This window comes from Aethalodelphis obliquidens, unplaced genomic scaffold (genome assembly GCF_003676395.1).
Source record: "Aethalodelphis obliquidens isolate GAN/ISIS:26980383/991018 unplaced genomic scaffold, ASM367639v1 scaffold12, whole genome shotgun sequence".
Classification (NCBI taxonomy): domain Eukaryota; kingdom Metazoa; phylum Chordata; class Mammalia; order Artiodactyla; family Delphinidae; genus Aethalodelphis; species Aethalodelphis obliquidens.
The window spans coordinates 12,021,034-12,043,346 of NW_020837956.1; the positions used below are offsets into that span (position 1 = coordinate 12,021,034).

The 22,313-nt window shown below is 43.2% G+C and overlaps 1 protein-coding gene across 4 annotated transcripts in view; it reads right to left on the minus strand.

Annotated features, from left to right (window-relative positions):
* The window catches only part of TMEM178A (transmembrane protein 178A), a 249,482-nt gene that overhangs the window by 16,505 nt on the left and 210,664 nt on the right, over positions 1 to 22,313 (minus strand). The window lies entirely within an intron of this gene.

Here is a 22,313-nt window from a genome sequence, read left to right on the forward strand (position 1 = left end):
TAGAAATTCTGAAGTTGAAAAGTATAAAAATGGAAATTTAAAAATTTACTAGAGGGGCTCAACAAAATTTTGAGCAGGTCGAAAAAAGAATCAGCAAACTTGAAGATAGATCAATTGAGATTATCCAGTCTGAGGAGTATAATGGGAGACCCAAAAAGGAGGAGAGGGAAAAGGGGAAAAAAAGAATATTTGAAGAAACAGTTGTCAAAAACTTCCTAAATGTGATGAAAAACATGAATCTACACGTCTAAGAAGTTTGATGAAGTACAAACAGGATAAACTCAAAGGGATCCACACCCAGACTGTTGAAAGCCAAAGACAGAGAATCTTGAAAACGGCAAGAAAAAAAGTAATGTATCATGTATAAGAGCTCCTCAGAAGATTAGAAACGATTTCTCATCAGAAAACATGGAGGTCAAAGGGAGTGGAATGACATATTCAAAGCACTGAAAGAAAGATTATCAACCAAGAATTCTATATTCAGCAAAGCTATCCTTCAGAAATGAAGGGAAAATGAAGACATTTCCAGTTAAACAAAAACTGAGAGAATGTGTCACTAGCAGACCTACCCTACAAGAAATACTAAAGGGAGTCCTTCAGGCTGAATGAAAGGACAGTAACTGAATCCACATGAAGAAGCAAAGAACATTTGTAATGTTACAACACAGGTAAACATAAATGGACTAAAATATAAATAGACCAAACACTCCAACCAAAAGCAGAGATTGGCATTATAGACAAAACAACGTGATCCAACTATGTGATGTCCACTAGAGACACACTTTAGATTCAAAGACACAAGTAGGTTGGAAGCAAAAGGATGGAAAATGATATACTATGAAAACAGTCACCAAAAGAGAGACAGAATAGCTATACTAACATCAGGCAAAATAGACTTTAAGACCAAAAGTGTTATTAGAGACAAAGAAAGACATTTTATAGTGATAAAAAGGTCAATCCACTAAGAAGATATAACAACTATAAACATATTTTATCCGCTTACCAACAAAGCCCCAAAATACTTGAAAAAACTGACAGAATTAAAGGAAGAAATAGAGAATTCAACAATAATAGTTGGGCACTTCAGTATTCCACTTTCAATAATGGTGGAACAACTAGATAGAAGGTCAACAAGGAAACAGAAGATTTGAACAACACTATAAACCAACTAGACAAAACACACATCTATAGACCACTCCACCAAACAGCAGAATATACATAATTTTCAAGTGCAAATAGAACACTCCCCAGCATACCCAGCATATTTTAGGCAATAAAACAAATCTCAATAAATTTAAAGAAAGTCATACAAAGTATGTTCTCTGACCACAATACAATGAAATTAGAAATCAATAACAGAAGGAAAATTTGGAAATTCAGAAATTTGTGGAAATTAAGTAACACACTTCTAAACAACCAATGCATCAAAAACAAATCACAAGGGAAATTTAAAAACACTTTGAGATTAATGAAAACAAAATCACAATATATGAAAATTTATAGGATGCAGCTAAAGCAGTGCCTACCGGGAAATTTATACCTGCAAATGCCTACATTAAAAGAGAAAGTCTCAAATCAATAGCCTAACTTTCCACCTGAAGAAATTAAAAAGAGAAGAACAAACTAAACCCAAAGCAGAAGGAGAGAGATTACATAATTAGAGTGGAAATAAATGAAGCAGGGACTAGAAAGATAAGGAAAATTAAAAAAAACAAAACTTGGTTCTTTGAAAACATTAATAAAATTGACAAATCTTTATCTAGACCATTTAAGATAAAGAGAGAAGACTCAAGTTACTAAAATCAAGAATGAAACAGAAGACATTACTAACCGTCTTAGAGAAATAAAAAGTGGTATAAGAGAATACTGTGAAAAAATTATATGCCAACAAATTATATAATACAGATTAAATGATAACTTCCTAGAAAGACACAAATTACCAAGACTGACTCAAGAAGAAATAGAACATTTAAACAGATCTATATCAAGTAAGGAGAATGAGTTAATAATTAACTTAGTAAAAAAATTCCCACAAAGAAAAGTCCAGGACCAGAGAGCTTCACTGGTGAATTTTACCAAATGTTTAAAGACAAATTAAAAATGTTTCATAAATTCTTCAAAAAAATACAAAAACAGAAACAAAAACAGAAGAGGAGGGAACAATTCCCAAATCATTGTATGAGGTCAGTATTGCCCTGATACAAAAAACAAAGGTATCACAAGAAAAGAATATTACAAAATATTTCTTATGAATATGTATTCAGAAGTCCTCAACAAGGTACTAGCAAAGTGAATTCAGCAACATATAAAAAGGATTGTATATCACGACCAAATGGGATTTATGCCAGGAATGTAAGGGTGGTTCAACACATGAAGATGAATTAATGTAATATACCTTATTGATAGAATAAAGCACAGAAATCACCTCATAGATGCCAAAAAAAAAAAAAAAGCATTGACAAAATCCATTTGATACTCACCAAAATCCCCTATGAGCTAAGTATAAAATAGGTATTATTAGCTCCATTAAGCAGGTAGAAAAATCTGAAGCTCAGAGAGGTTAAGTAACTAGCCCAAGGCCACAGTGCAAAGCAATAACCAAGCTTTTAACATATATGGTGTTACCCAAACTTTGTATAATGCTCACTCAGGAAAGTTAGAAATCCTTACGCTTTTAGAAATGCATCTTAATTCTGTGGGTAGTGAGAACTGCAGCTTTTTTTTTTTTTTCATGGAAAGGCATTTTATTTTAAACATAGCAGGGTGTACATGTCAATCCCAAACTCGCAATCTATCCCTCTCCCCCCACCCTTCCCCCCCTGGTAACCATAAATTCGAGAACAGCAGTTAGTAAATGAGCTGTCAGTTTGAAGTGAAAAACAAATTTTTTCAGTTTAGTACAAACATATGCTCTTTTGGAAACAAAGCGGATACCTAACTGAGCCTTCTGTTTGTATATTATCCATACCTTTCAACACACATTATTTGGAGACTGGATTGGCTCGTGGCTGACTTAGTGGCTTCATCCTTCCTGCATCTCACGGAAGCTACTTAATGCTAGAGACAGGGTTTGGATTGGGGAGAAATTCTCCTCTCGGACTCAGCAGGGCTGGCCTTCCACCAACTCCTGTGCCAGGGAAATATGTGGTCCCTTGACATCATTGCTAATACTCTCAGAGCCCATCTCCTCCTCCGCCCCTTGCTGGGAACAGGCGTGATCCCAGTGGACAGAGAGAGTAGCAGAAATGAGGCAGGCAGCCAGCCAGCCCAGTGCTCTCCTGCTCCCCCAGGAGAGCGCCACACGTGTGCCAGGAATGAGGTAAGCAGTGCACACATCACCAAATTACCTTTCCTTCCCCAGTAGGCTCCCAAGTTAAATTTAGACTGCCAAGAACTTGAAATGAGAAAAAAAAGGAAGTGGGAAGAGTGACAAGGTCTGGACTGGAGACTAACAAGCAGTAACCCAAAGGTCCCAAAGACTGGGTGTGTGGTAGGGAACCCAGAACTTCTCTCTTGAGTTTGCAAGAAAATGCTCTACAGCCCTGGTGCTCTACTCCCTTGGAAGATGATTAGAGACTTCAGGCAGAATTGGAAGAGGAAGATGGAGTAAAGGACAGATCAGCAGTAGTGTCAGAGGCCTGCGATTAGCTCTTTTATTTCCTTTTTCTTAAACACTTGTTCCACTGTTAAAGCAGAAAGTGAAACAGATTCGAAGAGTGAAGTATGCTATTAAGTTTTGGCTTCCTACAGCACACATGTAAAACTGACAAAATGAAACTTGACAAAAATCACACCAGAAAAGACCTCTAGTTGCTTAATTTGCCAAAGACAAATTAAGTCCTTTCGGTAAAAAGACAAGTATATATATACATATATACATAGACAGTGGTAAAGACAGAAATGCCATGCGATATGTTGAAGAGTGATACTGTGAAAATCCACAAGGAGGCATTAGATGCAAATTTTTTCAAAGCCATGCATGCGAACTTTGAAATGAACTGGCTTACCGGGTTTAGAGAGCAATGAATCTGGCTCTCTGAAAAGGAACACAAAAAGCATGAGCTCATAGCACCAGATGGCATCTCACAATGGGGGGAAAGAGACACGCAGGGGGTTGAAAAGAACAACTTGTGGTCTATATTTAGTGATTAATTAGCTTTTTAAAGGGCCAAGTGGAGCCACTTTAATGATGATATAAACCATAGAATAAGATATATAAAATATGCTGCACAGGGGTTAAAAATGGGGCTTAGGGGCTGGTGAATTTCTGTTGTTTCTGATGCTTAGAGAAAGGAATCAAATTCTAAGCTAACTTACAGAAACTCACACTCTAGGTTAAATGAGGGAGAAAAGTGAGAAACAGCAGAAGATGCTGTTAAAAGTCATTAGAGTCAATCAGTGATGAGGCAGTATATGCAGTGGCTAAAGGCTTTGAGGTCAGCCAGACTCGGATTTGACTCCCAGCTGTGTGACTTTTGGTAAATTACCTCACCTCTCTGAGCCTTGGTTCCCTCATCTGTAAAAGAGGGGGAATAACGGCAGTTACGTTATGGAGTTATTGTGAGGAACGAAAGAGACATCGCACAGGATGTGGCCCACTCTAAGGCCCAATAAATGTCAGCGCTGGATTATGAATTACCTCTCGGCATCTGCCCACGCTCACCAACAGAACAATCAGATGCACTAGGAGTCTGAACCCTAAATGAGCATCGCAGATCAACCAAGTACACAGAGAGATAAACAGACACATGAAACAGCTGCCTGAACAAGGGTCTAACCAGTGGCTCTCATGTTTCCTCTCCAATCTCACCACTTCTCAAGACTCCTAAAGAGTCTTCACTTCACTCCTAAACAGTTGGCTAACTGGCCTCTTGGCCACTCTCTCCCCATTTTCCATCCCACCCTGCACGCCGCTCTTAGATAAACCTGCTGTGTGAAGACCTGGGGCCTCTGGAGTCTCAGTTGCCCATCCATAAAGCAGAACATGAAAACCTTTAAGATTTTTGTTATATCCACCTGCCTTTCACAGTATCATGAGCTTAATATGTTTCTTTAAATTGATAACTATAAGTGGGACACAGCTTTACTTGCCATCATGTAACGTTGTATGTATTTTAGAATTATGTGTTTATTGAAAAATAAGGTGCCTGGCAAAAGGTCGGTGCTACATAACTGTACACTGAATAGGTTTAACGCTGTGCCAATGTACCAACTTCCACACTTAGGCAAACAGGAGATGAGAAAATTTCTGGTGGTCCCTGAGAGCAGTAAGCCTGGGGTTTTCATCATCCAGCTCTGTTTTGCCCCATCGAGAACATACCATCAGCTTCCCCTGAATCAAGCCCAGGCTACGGGCCCCTATCATCTATCCCTGCCCCCCAGCTCACTTACACTTACATGTGACTGGTCCCCAGGGGCTCCCCCCATCCCTCCCAGACGTGTCCCCTGGCAGTGTCACGCCCATTTCTTCCTATACCTACAGCCTTCACCTTAGAACGATCTACAACCTACTAAGCCCTCCAGGCCCACAGCCTTCATTCAAAAAGTCTTCCCCACGCATGCAGCCCATATAGCTCCCCCCGTTCTCTGGCTTTATTTTGATTTTAGAGGCTGAGCCACACAATCTGACTCTAGTTACTCAGTCTTCGTTATTTCCTAATAGGTCAGCAAGTCTGCCTCCCCCTGAATGTCCCAAGTTCCTCAATAGTCGAGGCTGTGACTTCTCTCTGGATCCATGACGTTTAAGAGGTTGCTGACAACTGCAGTATAATTGATGCTTTAGGTCCTCTAGCAGATGAAAGTGTCGGTGAACAGTCTGCATTGTTTCCTAAAACATTTCAAAGGCAACTTGGAATTCCATAACTAGCCCATGGGCAGAAAAACGAAGAACGCTTTTCCTACCAGCTCTGCCTGTGCACATCCCAATTTAAAAGGAAAGATCAACTGTGGGGCACACAGGGCAGGGTGGCTACCATGTTCTTGTCCATGAGATTTAATTTCTGAGGGAATCAGGTGCTAAACAAACAAAAGAAAAGGTTTTCCTCATCCCCTCCTTGAATGAGCATGAACAGCCCTCGCTTAGATAAATAAACTAAGTACAGTAAGCTTAGTAGCTTAAAGATGACTTTTAAGCCCCAGATGACCAAAACCAGTCCTGAAGGGCAAACCCATCATGAAGTCTTCAGAACTGAAAGGAGAAAGATATAAAATCAGTAAATCTAGAGTGTTGACGTCCAGTAGAAATAGAATGCAAGTCACATATACAATTTTAAATTTTCTTATAGTCACACTACAAAAATAAACAGGTGATATTAATTTTAATATATTTTAACATGCAATCAAGATTTTGAAAATTATTAATGAGGTATCTGACACGCTTTTTTTCACACCAAGTCTTTCATTTCAAGCTCTCAGTCGTCTCATGTGGCTGGTGGCTTCTGTACTGGAGAGAGGAGATTTCCAGATGAAGGTGAATAAGACTCCAATTAAAGCAAAAGCAACTAAGAGCAAGAGGGGGTGATACCGCAAGTGTCTGAAAGGTGTGAATGTTATTCTTTGCTTAGATTCTTTCTCCACAACATACTAGCATGTTCTGCTATAATTACTTCTTATTACTCATGGAGAATCAACTTCTTAGAAGCATATAATTATATTTGTGTTCCCTCTATACTCTCTTTGGAGCAAGACAGCATGGATTTGCATTCTGGTTTCACCGCTCACTAGCTGTGTGCCTCTGGCTAGTTCTTTAACCTCTCTGGGTATCAGTTTCCTCAGTTGTAGTATATAGACAGTAATAGTCCATCTATCTCATAGGAGGATTCAATATACCATACTTACATAATATAATGCTTATATAATACTATTACTGTAAGCTTCCATTATTATTATTATTATTATTACTACTATTACTATTACTACTTCTGCTGCTGCTACTTTATTTACCTGAACAAACCCAGACAACTGGACTATTCCTTAAAGGCAAGACTGAAGTGAGTTCCTTGAACTGTAAACACATGATCTCTAGGGGCCAAAGAGGGAAGGTTCAATGCCAAGGCTGAGGGATTCAACCTATTGCAGAAAGAGTGAACATCATCACAGCAAGTTTTTTTTTTTTGAAAAAGTAACAGTGGAGAAAACCAGAAATAACTGTTCAAACAGGCCTGATCCTGTACAAAGGTGGAAATTCTCACTGGGTTACGGTAGTGGATGATGACTGGTTTGCTGAATTAAAATTTAAATGTCCTTTCATTTAGTTACGTTGCTGTGTCTACAATAAAAACTAATGCAATATTTAAAACTTTCAAGCCAGGGATTCTCAGTTTCTCAGAACCATCAGAGCATACAGTCAATGATGTATCTGGTGGGTTGGGGATTTACGATTAGAGGCTGAAGAGAGGATGTGATTCTATGCGGCTTAATGGGGGATTTCAGCCCAGCTGGGTACTCTCTGCCTCTCTCTCCCTCCCCATTCTCTTATCCTCCCCTGCACCTTCTCTCTCTAGCAGGACACCAGAGAATCGAAATGTGGAGACAGGCCCTGGCCTCTTTTTGCCATCTCAGAGTTGCCAATGTGGGAAAGGGGGACACGATCATGCCATTGGAGAGAAGGCAGACACATTAATAACCGACACCCCATCCCACGCCTTGTGCCCTGAGCCCCATCTCACGTGAAACCAAATACAGCCATCGACCCAGTGGATGCAGGAGTCTCACACACTGTGGTATCTTCCCTCCCACAGGGGATACCGTGTTACAGGGACAGGCCAACAGTCACTTCTAGTTACTCTTGCTCTGGTCACAACATGCTGACCTCAGAGAGATCAATAAAGTCTGGACAAAAGCTGTCTTAATAGCACCTGGGTCTCAAGCTGTTGTTAATACACACTTGAAGTTAAAATCTCCTGGATTCAGGGAGACATCCAAATAGTCAGTGTGGGAAGAAAACCCAAGCTGTCTTCCCTCTCCCGTCCCCATGACTTTTTCAATTCGTGTGACTATGAATGAATATATATATTTTTTAATCGGAAGGTTCAACATTTACACTCTAAATATTGGGAGAAACTTGGGAATATGGGGCTTTTTTTGCATTTAACATGTGCGTATAAGAAGCAGCATGCAAGAGTGCAAACTAGAATGTTGGCTTTGGAAGCAGCTGTGTGACTTAGAACAATAACCTGGACCACTCTGAGCCTCCATTTCCTCATCTGTAACATAGAGGTGATAAAACCTCCCAGAATTGTCACGAGGATCAAACGAGATAACATACATAGAGTGTCCTAACACCGCCAAGTCCATAGTCGATGCTTAATAAAGGACAGTGTCTATCCACCCCTTCCCCTCCCATCCCCCTTCATACGCAGGACCAGTGAAGCATGAGTCCTGACCTGAAGGACAGCAGTAATTTTGTCCTCATCTTCAGCATTGGCGAAAAAAAATTAGTGGCCAAGTGTCAGTCACTGCCTTTTGCCAACAACAGTCAATCACCTCACCATTTATTCTTTCTTTCACTTACTCATCTGTCCAACAAACATTTATTCAGCAAGTGACTTTTAGGCGGAGGACCTACTTTCTGAATCTACAATATAGTTCCACAAAAACTGAAAAGTAACAAAGTGCAACTAAACAACAACTCTGAAATGGGGAGAGGGGGAGGGAGGGAGAGAGAGAGAGAGGGAGAAAGCTATCTCCCACCTGCCACACGATGACCCATAAATACTGATACCTTTAGCAATTTCCCAAGTACTCAGAAAAGAGCAGCGTACTGGAGAAAGGCTGCCCACTTTAGAGCGTGTTGGCAGTGTCCCAGGGCAAATGATCCTTAAAAACAATGCACTCGGGCTTCCCTGGTGGCGCAGTGGTTGAGAGTCCGCCGGCCGATGCAGGGGACGTGGGTTCGTGCCCCGGTCCGGGAAGATCCCACGTGCCATGGAGCGGCTGGGCCCGTGAGCCATGGCCACTGAGCCTGCGTGTCCGGAGCCTGTGCTCCGCAACGGGAGAGGCCACAACAGTGAGAGGCCCATGTACCGCAAACAAAACAAAACAAAACAAAAACGATGCACTCTTGGCCCCTTCCAGGTGCCTTGATAGAATCCTTCAAATTGAGCTACACTTTCAAAAGTTTGTTTCCTTCATGAGGATAAGTCCTGGATAGAGCTGAATTGACTAATTGCTACTGTACCTGGAGATGAGGAAAGCAACGTCTGGTAGAGCTCATTTATGAAAATATAGACAAGGGCAACAGCTTTGCTCAGACTGTGAAAACATTTAAACATATTTGCTGCCGTGAACAATGTTCTTGTATCCTCTTCACCAGATGAGCTGCTGGATTTATGCTGGGAGGTGTCACAGATACACATCAAGATAAATGGAAACTAGGAGCCCCTTTAAAGCCAGCCTTCAGGATCTAAAGGGAAAGCCTATTCTATTGCTGGATCACTGATAGAATTGTACTCCTGGGCTTTGACAGATGATTGAAATCAATTTCCAAAAACAGTACAAACTGTTTTTAATCGATATTTTCAACTTTTTCTAAGTAATGATCAAGGCTAAGCAATGATTAAGCAAAACTGACAAGTTCGAACTTCACTCCCTTTTTTACTAGCGATACTTCAGTCCACCCTCTCATAGCTGGGTGGCCTGGTGGGTGCCAGAGACAAGAAGCAAAGGAGCAATAAAATCTCCAGATTGGATGAATTATCAAGGATTCGCTCCAACAAGAGCTGAGGATGGCACTCACCACCTTCCAGTGCAAGAACCTTACAGCAGAAGAAGCCAAATCTCAAAGCCATTTGCAGCAGCGGCAGGAAGATGACAGTCAGGACAGGACCATTGTTTCTAGAAGCTTTTACACTATTTCCCATGTGTTCCGGCTCCTGCAACAGCTCCAGGCATCTCTAAATCAGGACATAAATCTGCAGCCAGATAAGCACACTTTTGAGACCCCCAGAATTGCTTTAGTGTAGTTATAGGAAAATGATAATCATGCTCTTATTTATTGTACGGCCTGTGATGCTGTATTGAAAGTGCCTTCTTCCGCATCCTTGTTAGTTATATAAGGCAGATATCCTGTCCCTCTTACAAATAAGGCACTAACTAAGGCACATAGCTAAATAGTGATGATGATAATTTACTGAGGACTTGCTATGTGCCAGGTTCTATGCCCCATGAGATAGGTTCTATTTTACAGAGAAGGAAACGGAGGCTCAGAGAGGTTAAATAATCTGCCTGAAATCCCACAGCTAACGACTGACAGAGCTGGCACTGAATTTGCATCTGCTTCCAGAACCAGTTCTTAGACATCTTAACAAACTTTGTCAGATGAGAGTCACTATGACTACATCTGATCATGCCTAATTAGTCCTCTTAAGTGAACAAGGACAGAGCAGGCGGGCACGGATTGACGCGTGGCATCGCTTTTCTCGTCATATTAATTTGTGTATTTCCATCCCTTTTGCTCTCACACTGCCCTCTACTCACAAGGAAGCACAAACAAAGACTGGAGGAAACCACTGTCTAAAGCGCTGCAGGCAAAGACTTCTTTCCCTGCTTGCCGAGCAGGTTTTCAGGTGCCTAAACCCCTGAGCGAGGCAGAGGAAACACAAAAGGGGCACAGGAGTGGCTGGGAAGACAGAGGAAGGTGTGGGAATCATGGACGGGAAGGAGGGCCATTTGGGGCAGAGATTCCATCCCAGAGCCCCAGACCCACATAGGTCCCAAATTGGGGGAGCGGTGTTGGGATTCAATACCTAAAGCGAGGATTGGAGGGGTGAACCTCCTCCTTGGCCAAGTGGAACCCGCCTCCGAAGGGAATCTCTGTTGGAGGGAAGGCGGAGAGGGCCCACCCCACAGATGCACACTCCAAACTGAAGTCCCCATCCTTCCTCCTACCAGAACTACCCACCTACCCACATAGTTCAAGCAGCCAAGATAACCGTCGGGTACTTGAGCCTGAAACACGAATGTACCTCTGGTCCAGTTCCAGTGACAGCGTGAAGGAGAGCTTTAATTCTCTTTCTGTTTTCCACCTGCGCTTATCACATGTAGTGGTCACAAGTCCTTGTCTGCGGACGAGGACAGGACGAGATACCTTGCACAGAGTCCAGAGCTGTAGCTTATTTACTCCAGTGCTCACTGCACCTTATAACGCACACGTGGGTGCTCGTGCCCACACACACACACACACACACACACACAGACACACACACACAGACACACACACCATATTTCAGCCCACCTCTCATCCAAACATGCCCACGAAATGTTTCCGACCCTAATTTTACATCAAGCAGCATGAATGGCATAGACAACTGGGCAGGAAAAAAAAAAAAGTGCCAATAGGCAGTTTTGCTAAGCATCACTTCAATCAGCTATTTGAGGATACGGTGCTAAGAACCCAGGAAGCAGGCAGAGTTGATCAGAATCACAAAAATTACAGGTTAACCCCCAGCCCCCATTCATCCAGTTGGGTCAGCAGCCAGGCCGTGAGCCTCTCCTCTGCTCCCCACACGGTCCCCCAGCCCTGTGCTCAGGGAGGCCTCTCCTTCAGCTGCCAGCTCAGCCCAGAGCTACAGCCCATTAGCATTCCTATCACTCCCCTCAGCCCAAGGGGAAGAACTTCCAGCTGCCTCATACTTAAGCATCACCCTCAGCGCCATAAGCCTGAGCCCGTGCATAATTGACAAGGAATATGCTGATAAGGAGTGGGGCCGTTCCAAGTTTCTGAAGGATAACTCGGTAATTAAAAGAAAAACCTAATTTAAGGAAATACGGAAGAAATGTTTTAAAACTCTCTGGCAGCATCCTTTATGGATTATTCTCTTTTCCAGAGACTTCTGTTCTGCCTCTGTCTGGTTTTCAAAGCCTGAGGCTGGATCACCGGTGTCCCAGGGCCTCCACAGCCCCCAGCCTCCTCTGGGGGTAACTTTAAAAGCCCGGGACTAGAAGCAGAAAGGCCACCTCCGTTGCCCTGCAGGGCTCAGAAGTACCTGCGTTTGCTCAGGTCTGAGCACCTGGGGACTTCTTCCTCGGGATTTAGCACTGTGCCCTCCGAGGACCCTGGGACCCTGGCCAACAGCTGCCCCCACTTCTATCGGGCACATGCAAAAGGGCTCAGAGAACACCACGAATTCCCAGGAGCACCAATGTGCAGAGATAAAATCAGCCCCTGCAGGGCTCCCTGCTTCTGGCCGCACTGCTTCTCTCTGCCTGGCTGGTTTAAGGCCATACAACAAGCCAGCCAGCTGCCCAAATGCATCCTGAGACACACAAACGAACACCTGGGGCTCCACCACCACACACCAGGAGGTCTGTCACCTCCCAGTAGACAGCCTGGACCAGCATGTTCTTCATTCCACACAGCCCCCGCTCCTCGAGGTTGACTTAACATTAAATTATGGCCCTCCCCCCTGCTACCTTCATGAAAATCTCTGAGTTTGAGTTAAAATGAGGCTGATAATGTTGATTTCATAGGCTATTCCAAGAACTATAGGAGATCGCCTCTAATCCATGCGTCTGGCATTGCCCCACTTGGTGACGTGGGACGGACCTGGTCTCATCTAGCTTGACTTGTTGGTAGCTTTTCTAACGTCAGCTACTGGACTTTGCGATGTTCCCCCAAGCCAATCCTACCTATAAATGAAAACGAACACAAGTCTCACCCTCAGAGAGCTTAAAGTCTAGTGAAGGACAGTGGCATTATGGAAATAATAGCACAGACAGATGCCAAATCACAACTCTGACATAAGGGAGAAGCACACGGTGCTCTGAGAGCACAGAAGAGGGTGGCTGAGTGCTGAGGGAAAGGTGGAGGCCGTCCAAGAAGGCTGAGGTCCCAAGGATCATCAGATGTATCCTCGTGGAACAGAAGGAAGGGCACGTACGAGGGCTTTGACGAGGAAGGCCTGCGAGACTGGGCTGAGGAGATATCAGGGAAGATGGCGCTGGAGAAGAGGACGGGGGCTAGATCGCGGAGAGCCTGAACGTGGATCGAGACTTGGCCCCTATTGTGAGCCCCAGTGGAAGCCACCCCAGATTGTAAATGACCAGAATCAATGATCAGAATCGATTTTTTAAAACAAACCGGCCAGAAAACACTTCCCTCTTGCCCTAGCATGGAGAATGCACTGGAGGGGCCCAGAGTCATTTGAGTGATGGAGATCCAAGCAAGTCATTACAGAACTGTCCAGAGAAACGGGTTCCCGACGAGGGAAAGGCAGAGAAGGCCTCCTGCAGGGAACCTTAGAAAGGAGCCAGAGACAGCCAGGTCACAGGGGTGGTGGCATCAGAGGCAGGAGTGGGCATCCCAGATGGCAGAAGAGCAAAAGGGAAGGTGCAGAGGTAAGGAGTGTTGAGAGGAACTGACAGACAGGAGGTTGTTCGGTGCTGTGTGAGATAGAGCGTGATGAGAAGTAAAGAGCTAAGAGGAGAGGTTGGCAGAGACCAGGCAGGAAAAGCTCCTTCCCCCACACAGCGAGACCTCATCCAGCAAGTAATCAGGAGCTGCAGAAGAATTTAAGCAGGGAAGTGATAGGATCAAGTTTTATTTCTGGGAGATGATTCCGTCAGGTAGACAAAAAAGGATATGAGGAGAGGCTCGAGTAGGAGAGACTAGTGATTAGTTAGCTAGAAGGCGACGCACCCACATATTAAAATACTTTGCAGATATTAAAAATGATTACAATTGGAAAATTCTTGTGGCTCAATGCTGGATACAAAGCAGTATATATCATATTACAGAAACATGTCTTTGTATATATATTTGCATAAAGACTGGATGAAAAGAAATCAAACTTTGAACAGGATTCTATAACTAAGTTGGAGGGCTACAGTTGATTTTTGTTTTCTTCTTTGCAGTTTTCTGCAGTTTCTATCATGAGCGTGTGTTTATGAAAGTTCATAATTAGAAAGAAAGATGTAAGCTACATGGACGCAGCATGAATGGTCCTATCAAACCGATAGCAACAATTTACATTTCAAGAGTGTGTGACACTTAGCGACCCTAAATCTTAAGTCACAAGATAAACATCATTCTCTCTGTGTTCACAGAGAGAAAAATGAGAAACAGGGAAGCAAAATGATTCATTTAATATGACACAAAGGGCTAGAGGCAGAAGCAGATAGGAACTAGGTAGATGCATGTACTCTTGACCTGGTTCAATTCTTTTTTGCTGAGAAATTATTTTAACAGAACAGGTCATGCACAATCCAATAATTAAGATAGCCAAAATAATTAGAACCAGCCCAACAGACTGCAGGATTATCAGCCCAAATCAGTAAAGAAGAAGTCAAAGCTGTGGATAAATAAGGCCTCAGGCTGCACTGCTACAAGGACTGTAATTCCAGAATCCTGAGAGCGATTATGGCAGTATTTTTCTAGAAGTCAGGAGGGGCCAGCCTTAGAAGGGAAGAAAGCAGATGTTGCTTCCACACTGTACCCATCCTCATCCTTCCCGATGGTGTTAAAAGAGAGGAAAATTCTAGCATAAGTGGGACACAACGGTGGCTCACTTAACTCCCATGCCAAAATGGGTGGCACAGTCCTGTTTCTCTAATTACCAATCATCTTCTGGCTTTTCCCCACACCCCCAGGAGTTAACATAAACACAATCCTGGATGAAGCCACAGCTACATATATTGGACCCTCCTGGCTTCCTCCTGCCCAGGATGAGCTCCTATCCCCCTCTTGGGCAGGGGAGCTGTAGCCCCAGGACAGCACCAGGCCTGACTGCTTTTCTCCCATGAGTGCCCAGAAAACACAGCAAAGAGAGCCCCACAGGAGACTGGCCCATGTGACATTCATTCATTCATTCATTCATTCATTTATAAACTTCAGAAAAGCTTAGAGAAACCCAGTGGTATTTTTTAAATATGGCTCCTACAGCCTAAAATAACATTCTTGGCTTTGCTGGGTGGGAGAGGGGAGAGCGTGGGGAGGGAGGATGGAGGAGGTAGGAGGCCGCCCCAAACTGCCAAGCTTGCAGATTAAAGAAGTGCAAATTAGTCAGCGTCCACGTTTATGCTGAAATGGATGACACTGTATTTTGCAAGCTAATAAAGCAGCACGTACGTGTAAATACACAGAAATGAATAATCGATTTACATTTCCTTAAGCAACCCGCAAGTGGTCCCGAGGATCAAAAGAACAACAATTAACCAGAAGTTCAGCATCCATGGGTCCTAATTCAACATTGCCACTGCCAATCCCCCTGTATCTGCTTCATCTAAAGAAGGCAGTAATGGGCTGTCATGGTGGAGAATGGCTGCAAGCCAAGGCTGTGAACAGGATGACCTTGTGGGACGCCCTACAAATGAGGCTTGCCCCTGCCTGTCAGTCACCTGGACACTGTCACGGGTCCGCACACCTGCCCTCCTGCTGACACGCTTCTATTTCTGAGCCCTCTTGTAGTCCCTTGGGCTATGTCATTCCTGCCCAGCTCTCATTCTTATTTTCTCCTCTAGGAAGGATGGTCACAAACATTACATCATTCCATAAACAGGAAGAGCCAGACACCTCGATACTGTACTTATCCAAGGGCCGCTTACTGCGACACAGAACACCCCAAAGGCCTCAGGCAGTGACCTGAGGAAGTCACCGAATCGCCACTCTCAGGGCTGCCTCCCGAAACCTCTCACCTGGTGACCATCTGCCCTAACTTCAGACCTAATTCCAGCTTGCTTCATCCATGACCCCCTGTTCCTAGCCCACTAGAAGCAGCAAAGCGGAATACAAAAAGGGACAGCTCGAGACAGACAACGCAAACAGAAAGAAATGATATTTAGAAAAGCAACACACAAAAAATCAGAACCTCACAATCATTTCTGTGTAAAGGACAGTGTGCTGCGTCATTTGGTTCTGAGGCACACAGTTCTACACACCTCTATGTTCCCCAAGGGGACCTGGCTATTACATCATAGTTCATAGCAACAACCTTGAGTCATTCAGCGAAAGTTAAATTTAGTGCTCTCTGTTTCAGAAAGCAGAGATGTGCGTAATGCATTGAATAATATATCCATCCAGTCAGATAAAAACAAGTTTTTGAGGCACAGAAAGGTAGGTTTTGGCTCTCTGGAAAACTCACCCTTTCCTTCTGATGCTCTAAATAATCATAAAAGGTAATAATCTGGAAAACTCTTTGAAATCATGAAGTTCAACTTTAAAAATGAGAAGCTGAGATCTAGAGAGGTTTAAATGACTTGCCAAGGTCCCACGGGTAGCGGAAAAGCCAGGACCAGGGCCACAGCTCCCAGTTCCCAAGGTTGCTCATCTCCCCCACCGCCCCCTCCACGGGGCCACCTTCCCCTCCGTATACAGGCAGTAATTAACAGCAGTCCCAATGTTATTCTCCTCAATCACGTATGCTTAGTCAGAGAACGTGTCTCCTTTTTCTCTTTGTAAAAACCGCTCTGGGTTATGAGGAAGGAATCTGCTGTGGAAATTTAAAGTGCTTTTTCTCATGAATTCCATGAATATCACACTCCTCGTCATATGGCTTCTACAGAGTAATTTCAGTTCCCTAGTTCATAATCTCCCACAGACTTTGTAAGACTCTTCCTAGTGTTACTGTTTGTAAGAGGAAACAAACAAACAAAATTCCAAAAGAATGAAGAGACTTTCTAAGAATCAAGAGACCAAAGTTGGGCTTCCCTGGTGGCGCAGTGGTTGAGAGTCCGCCTGCCGATGCGGGGGACACGGGTTCGTGCCCCGGTCCGGGAGGATCCCACGTGCCGCGGAGGGGCCGGGCCCGTGGGCCGTGGCCGCTGGGCCTGTGCGTCCGGAGCCTGTGCTCCGCAATAGGAGAGGCCACAACAGTGAGAGGCCCACGTACCGCAAAGAAAAAAAAAAAAAAGAGACCAAAGTTAAGACGGTTATGTGATGACTCTCATTCTCCATGGGGTTGCCTCTTCCCCTCTCTTCCCCATCACCATTCAGTGCAGTGCTGTCAACCTGTTTTGAGCAGGGTTTTTTTTTCTTCCTCTTAGATAAACTTCTAAGTCTTCCAAATGACCAAAATGCTTATGATGGGGCAAAGGTGAGGTAGTATGCTTGCTACCTTCAGCCATATCCCCTCTTGTCTTCTGGAACTCACACTCTCTCTCAATAAGAATCAGCCTGACTGTGATGGGGATGATACAGATGATTGTCTCGTCTACCTCATCTCTGCTCTGTGTGGAAGGATTTAAGTAAAAACTGGTGCAACCCAGCATCAGAAGTGGAGCAGCAGATCTGCCATTATAATCATTGCCATGGATGCCTAAAGAGGTTTACCTGGGCGTATCCTTTCATCTACATAAAGGAAGAAATTGGGGGTCAAGGAAAGTCATATCATGTTCAAATTTTTTGAATAGGGCTTTCAGTGAAATTAACTATTATGCCAATTACAATGTGTGGCAAGCCACCTAAAATATCATCTGAGGGGAAAAAAGAAACAAGCGAATAATCAAGATTCATGTATGAATTAAAGTGGTCAAATATAACTTCCAGGTATTTAACACAGCGGATTATTAAATTCAGAAAGCGTATCTCTAAAACTTCTGAACAGCACAAATCGTAACAGATGATTGTGGATTTCTATTTAACTTCACGTGGCTTATGAGTATTAAATACTCTCATGAAGCAAAAAAGGAATAAACCTAGGATTTTTTTACCTGTAGTAACAAAAAGAAAGTATATGATTTTCTTTCTTCCATCAAAAGCTCTCAAACTTCTTCAAAAAAATTTAAAATGAGCAGGTAAGGCAAAATTTAAATTATACAATGCAATTTTCTAAAGGGTGCTCCTTTTTTGCTCTCTATTATGAACTCTAACTTCAGTTCCTAAAACCAGATATAACTTATTACTACCAATTCCCTGTGAAATCATCTAACAAGGAAAAAATTATACAGTTCAGTCCTTCCAACCAAATGGCAAACACAGCTCCTACGGAAGAGAATTCCTGGAACAATATAGAAAGTCCTGTTTTCTCCTTTGAAACCCTCAGGAAATGAAAAAGAAAATTAGCAGTAAGAAAGCACGTGGCATTCAAAAGAGCAAAGGAACGGCACGTGGGTGAACAACTGAAAAGAGACAAAGGCTCTTAGATTTGGATTGTCCTAACACTTACCTGCTTCTAGGGAGAACCGACCTTTTTCTATCCTTACACTTTGTGGAGTTAATTAAGCTGCTGTTTGCTGGGCATCCTGTAGTTACAGCCAGTTAATGCTCCAAGAGACCCAGCAGGTTACACTGATCCAACCTCTGTATGTACAAATGAGAACATGCAGATCGGCAGAGGTGAGGTGACTTGCTCAAGGTCACACAGCTAGTTAATAGCAGAGGGAAGAAGATGCCCCAAATCTCTGCCTGCTGTCACCTCAATAACCTTCAAAATAAACTTGCTGAGAGGGAGATCATTTCAGCACACCAGAAAAGCCACCAGTCTCTTGGAGAGCTATCTCAGCTTGAAGAGTCCGAAAAGCCCACTTGAACCCCAGTTGCTCCTCCAGGCTTTCTTTCAGCATACAGGAGTCTCCCTCTTAAGACGTCTGACACAGCACCAGAACAGCTCAGTAAAGAGCCTGATGAAGGGCAGCCACCAAGAGTGTTTCAGATTCATTCTAGCTATTGTGCTTGCTGGTGAAAGGAAGTATGTAACTGGACTTGCAACAGTTTTACTGAAAAACAGAATATTTAATAAGTCAAAACTGTACAAGAAAATACTTGGAATGAACCTAGGAAAACAATACCCATCTATTGAGTTCCTAGTATCTGAAAACCACCCAGCTAGGTCCTGTGAGAGAACAAAGGAACAGTTCCTTGAAGGTAGGGACTTCCAGTGGGGTATAAGCAGAAAGACAAGAAAATCGCAATAATAATGTAATCCTTTTGTTAAGGATTAAGAACATTTTGTGAGGCAAATCCTCCATAAAAAGCACCCTGTTAGTTTTACGCTGATTTCTGGAATACGTTCAATATAAAGGCCACCATAAACGCTTCTTTTTTTACATATACTACTACTACTGCTTTTTTTTTAATGCCAATTACTTCATCTCCTTTGAGTTAATTATTAGTGTCCTAGTCTCTGAAAGATTAGAATAAGTCTCTCTTCTCCTTGTCCTTGAATTGAACGAGAAACTCTGGAGTGGGTGAAAAAGAATGGACCAGATATGACGGTGATTTGAATCAATCCAGTGGAATTTTTTTCAACAGCTATTCTATGGGAAGATCGCCACGTGCCAGATACTGAGCTGGGTGGCATCCATCCCCAACCTCAAGGTAGGGGGTAAAGTGGACAAGGAAATAAACCACAATACAATGTAGAAAGCACTATAATAGTACAAAGCACACTGGGGTCCCAGCTAATAAAGCAATTAATTCTGCAGGTAATGAGAGGCTAAGGGGAGAGTCAAGGAAGTCTAGAGAGGAAGTAACAATGGCACTAGGAAGCTTTCAAGGAAGAGCGACCGGATGGACAAGAGAAGGTGGCATTTCAGGCAGAGGAAACAAGTTCCACAATGACACAGAGTGAAGGGAACATGTATTGAGGGAAAAGCAAATGGTCTGGTGGAGCCTGACCCTAGATTTCATGGAGAAGTGTCTGGCTACACAACCAGAAAGGGAATTGGAGCCACATGGCAAAGGCTTTTTTATGACCTTCGAAGAAGTTTAGACTTGTAGATGTGGACAGTGCAAAACCATGAGAGATTTTGGGTTTGGTTTTGGTTTTGTTTTGATCACATTTTTTAAAGTGTGTGATTCCTTGTCCTTTAGTACGTTGTACAACCATCCCCACTATCTATCTCCAAAACATAGGTATCAACCCAAAAGAAAACCCTATACCCGTGAAGCGGTCACTCCACATTCCTCCCTCCTTGTTTCCTGTCTCTATGGACTGGCTTATTCTGGATATTTCATATAAATGGAATCTTACAATACTTTGCCTTTTGTGTCTGGCTTGTTTCACCGAGCATAGTGTTTTCACGGTTCATCCGTGTTGTGGCATGTACCAGTACATCGTTCCTTTTCATAGCTGAGTAATGTTCCATTATATAGACATAGCACATTTTGTTTATCCATTCATCCACTCATGGACATTTGGGTTGTATCCACCTTTTGGTTATTATGAACAGTGCTGCTATGAACATTCATGTATAAGTTTTTGTTTGAGTCCCTATTTTCCATTCTAGGGTATATTCCATTCTAGGGTATATTCCTAGGAGTGGAACTGCTGGATCATTGCGTCAGTCTATTTTTAACTTATTGGGGAATCCATCAGACCGTGATTTTTAATCAAAGGAAAGACATGATACAATTTTATTTTAGAAAGATAAACCTGATAGATATTTAAAGAAACAAGATCCCAGAGAGCTGGTTCCCCAAAGAGCCACCAAATAGTTGTTCATTTGCTCCTTCCTGCTTTCCTCGCTTTCCTTCCTCCTCACTTGCTTTTTTTCTTTTTGAACCTACAAATTGGCGTGCAATCTGGTGGTCCAAATATATGTCCTCCCACATACCTTGTGGCTCTACACCATCTTTTGAGGCTTCTATGCTGACACCCTGCTAGCTCAGCCCATCTGCAATAGTTCAGATTGTTTTCTTGCTTTGTAATTCCTGCTCTAAAGAGGTATCCAGCTTTAATAAATAGGTCTCTCAGTTTCAAATGAGAGGTCCAAGAAGAGCACAGCAATTCCATCAGGAAAGGTGAAGTGCCCTGGAGTGGTCTGACTTGAACATTCCTGCCGAGATGCCTGAGCTCCATCAGAACACACTCTCCCTCCATCCCACTCCTCCAAACACAGAATCATACGTTGCTAAATAACCACTTCCTCAGGTGGCCTTCCAGGTGTGTAACAACACTGACCTCATCAATACAGTGTGTATTAAATTAATAACAACTGCACTATCAGATCTTGGAGTACATCAAAATCCCCTAAAATGCACAGTTTTGAAAGTTTTACATCCTTTTTTTTTTCCGGTACGCGGGCCTCTCACTGTCGTGGCGTCTCCTGTTGTGGAGCACAGGCTCTGGACGCGCAGGCTCAGCGGCCATGGCTCACGGGCCCAGCCGCTCCGCGGCATGTGGGATCTTCCCGGACCGGGACACGAACCCGCCTCCCCTGCATCAGCAGGTGGACTCTCAACCACTGCGCCACCAGGGAAGCCCTACATCCCATTTTTTAAAGTGCAATTATGAATAAGCCTCCTTAAAAACAACCATGCAGTCCCTGGGTTACCAGAGATTAAAGAGTCCCAAACAGCTCTTTCGCAAGCAAAGCACAGGGCTTTCAGGGTGCTCCGATATGCCCATGAAGAAGAGCAAAATATGCCGCCCCCAAATATGCCACTTTGACATAAGAATTATTTTGAGCTGAAGCAATCGAGAAGAAGCAGATACAAGAAAAGCTTTCTGCCCTTCTCCTAAAAGCAGGACATAAATTTATAAAGGTGCCCCCTCTTTCTTCTCTGTACCAGGAGGGAAAGAAGTGAATTACCAGAGATAAGTCTAGACCTTTATCAGCCAGAGCTGGTACCAGAGGAATCTACGTAACGATCCTTGCCAATACTAGCCCTGATCTACCATTAGTTTCTCCTTATATTTGCCTTCCCACAATTTGTCAGCCCTAGAAACTCAAAGTCCTTTTCCTTTGTCTTATCACTTCCCTAAAAATGTGTTGTTCTTAAAAATAAATAAATAAAAAATAATTTTTTAAAAAATGTATTGTTCTTTCGTTAAGATGCTATATAAACCCAAGTTCTAACCACCACTTTGAGTTACCCATCTCTGAGGGCTCCATATGCACGTTAAGAACTTCTGTTTTTCTCTTGTTAATCTGTCTTTTATCAGTCAATTTATAGGACCCAACCTGAGAATTTAGGAATATAGTGGAAAAAGAGGTTTTTCCTCCCCTATTCCCATGAGGGCAGGATGTGGAGAGAGTATACGGTAAATCTGGAAGAGCTAGCAAGAAATCGGGGTTCTCCTCTCAGTCCTGTTCTCCCTATGGAATGATCACAGGTAGGACGGAACTGCCATTTGGACTTTCCTGCTGTGGCAGGCACTATGGCTGTGGACACAACAGCCATGTCTCCTGAGGTAACAGTAGCCAGACTTTATTCAGGTGTCAGGCAGGCAAGTGCTTCCTGGGGAGACTGAACCCTTAGCCATTGTCAGAGGAAGCTTGATTGGTCTAAGGGAATCACCATAATCCCATTCTACTCGCCAAGGATTGGTTAAGGAATCGTCATGTGACATAATTCTAACCAATGAGGCCTGTGGGAAATCTTCTGGGAGACTTCTGGGACATTACACTCTTTGTTTTTTTTTTTTTTTTTTTTTTTT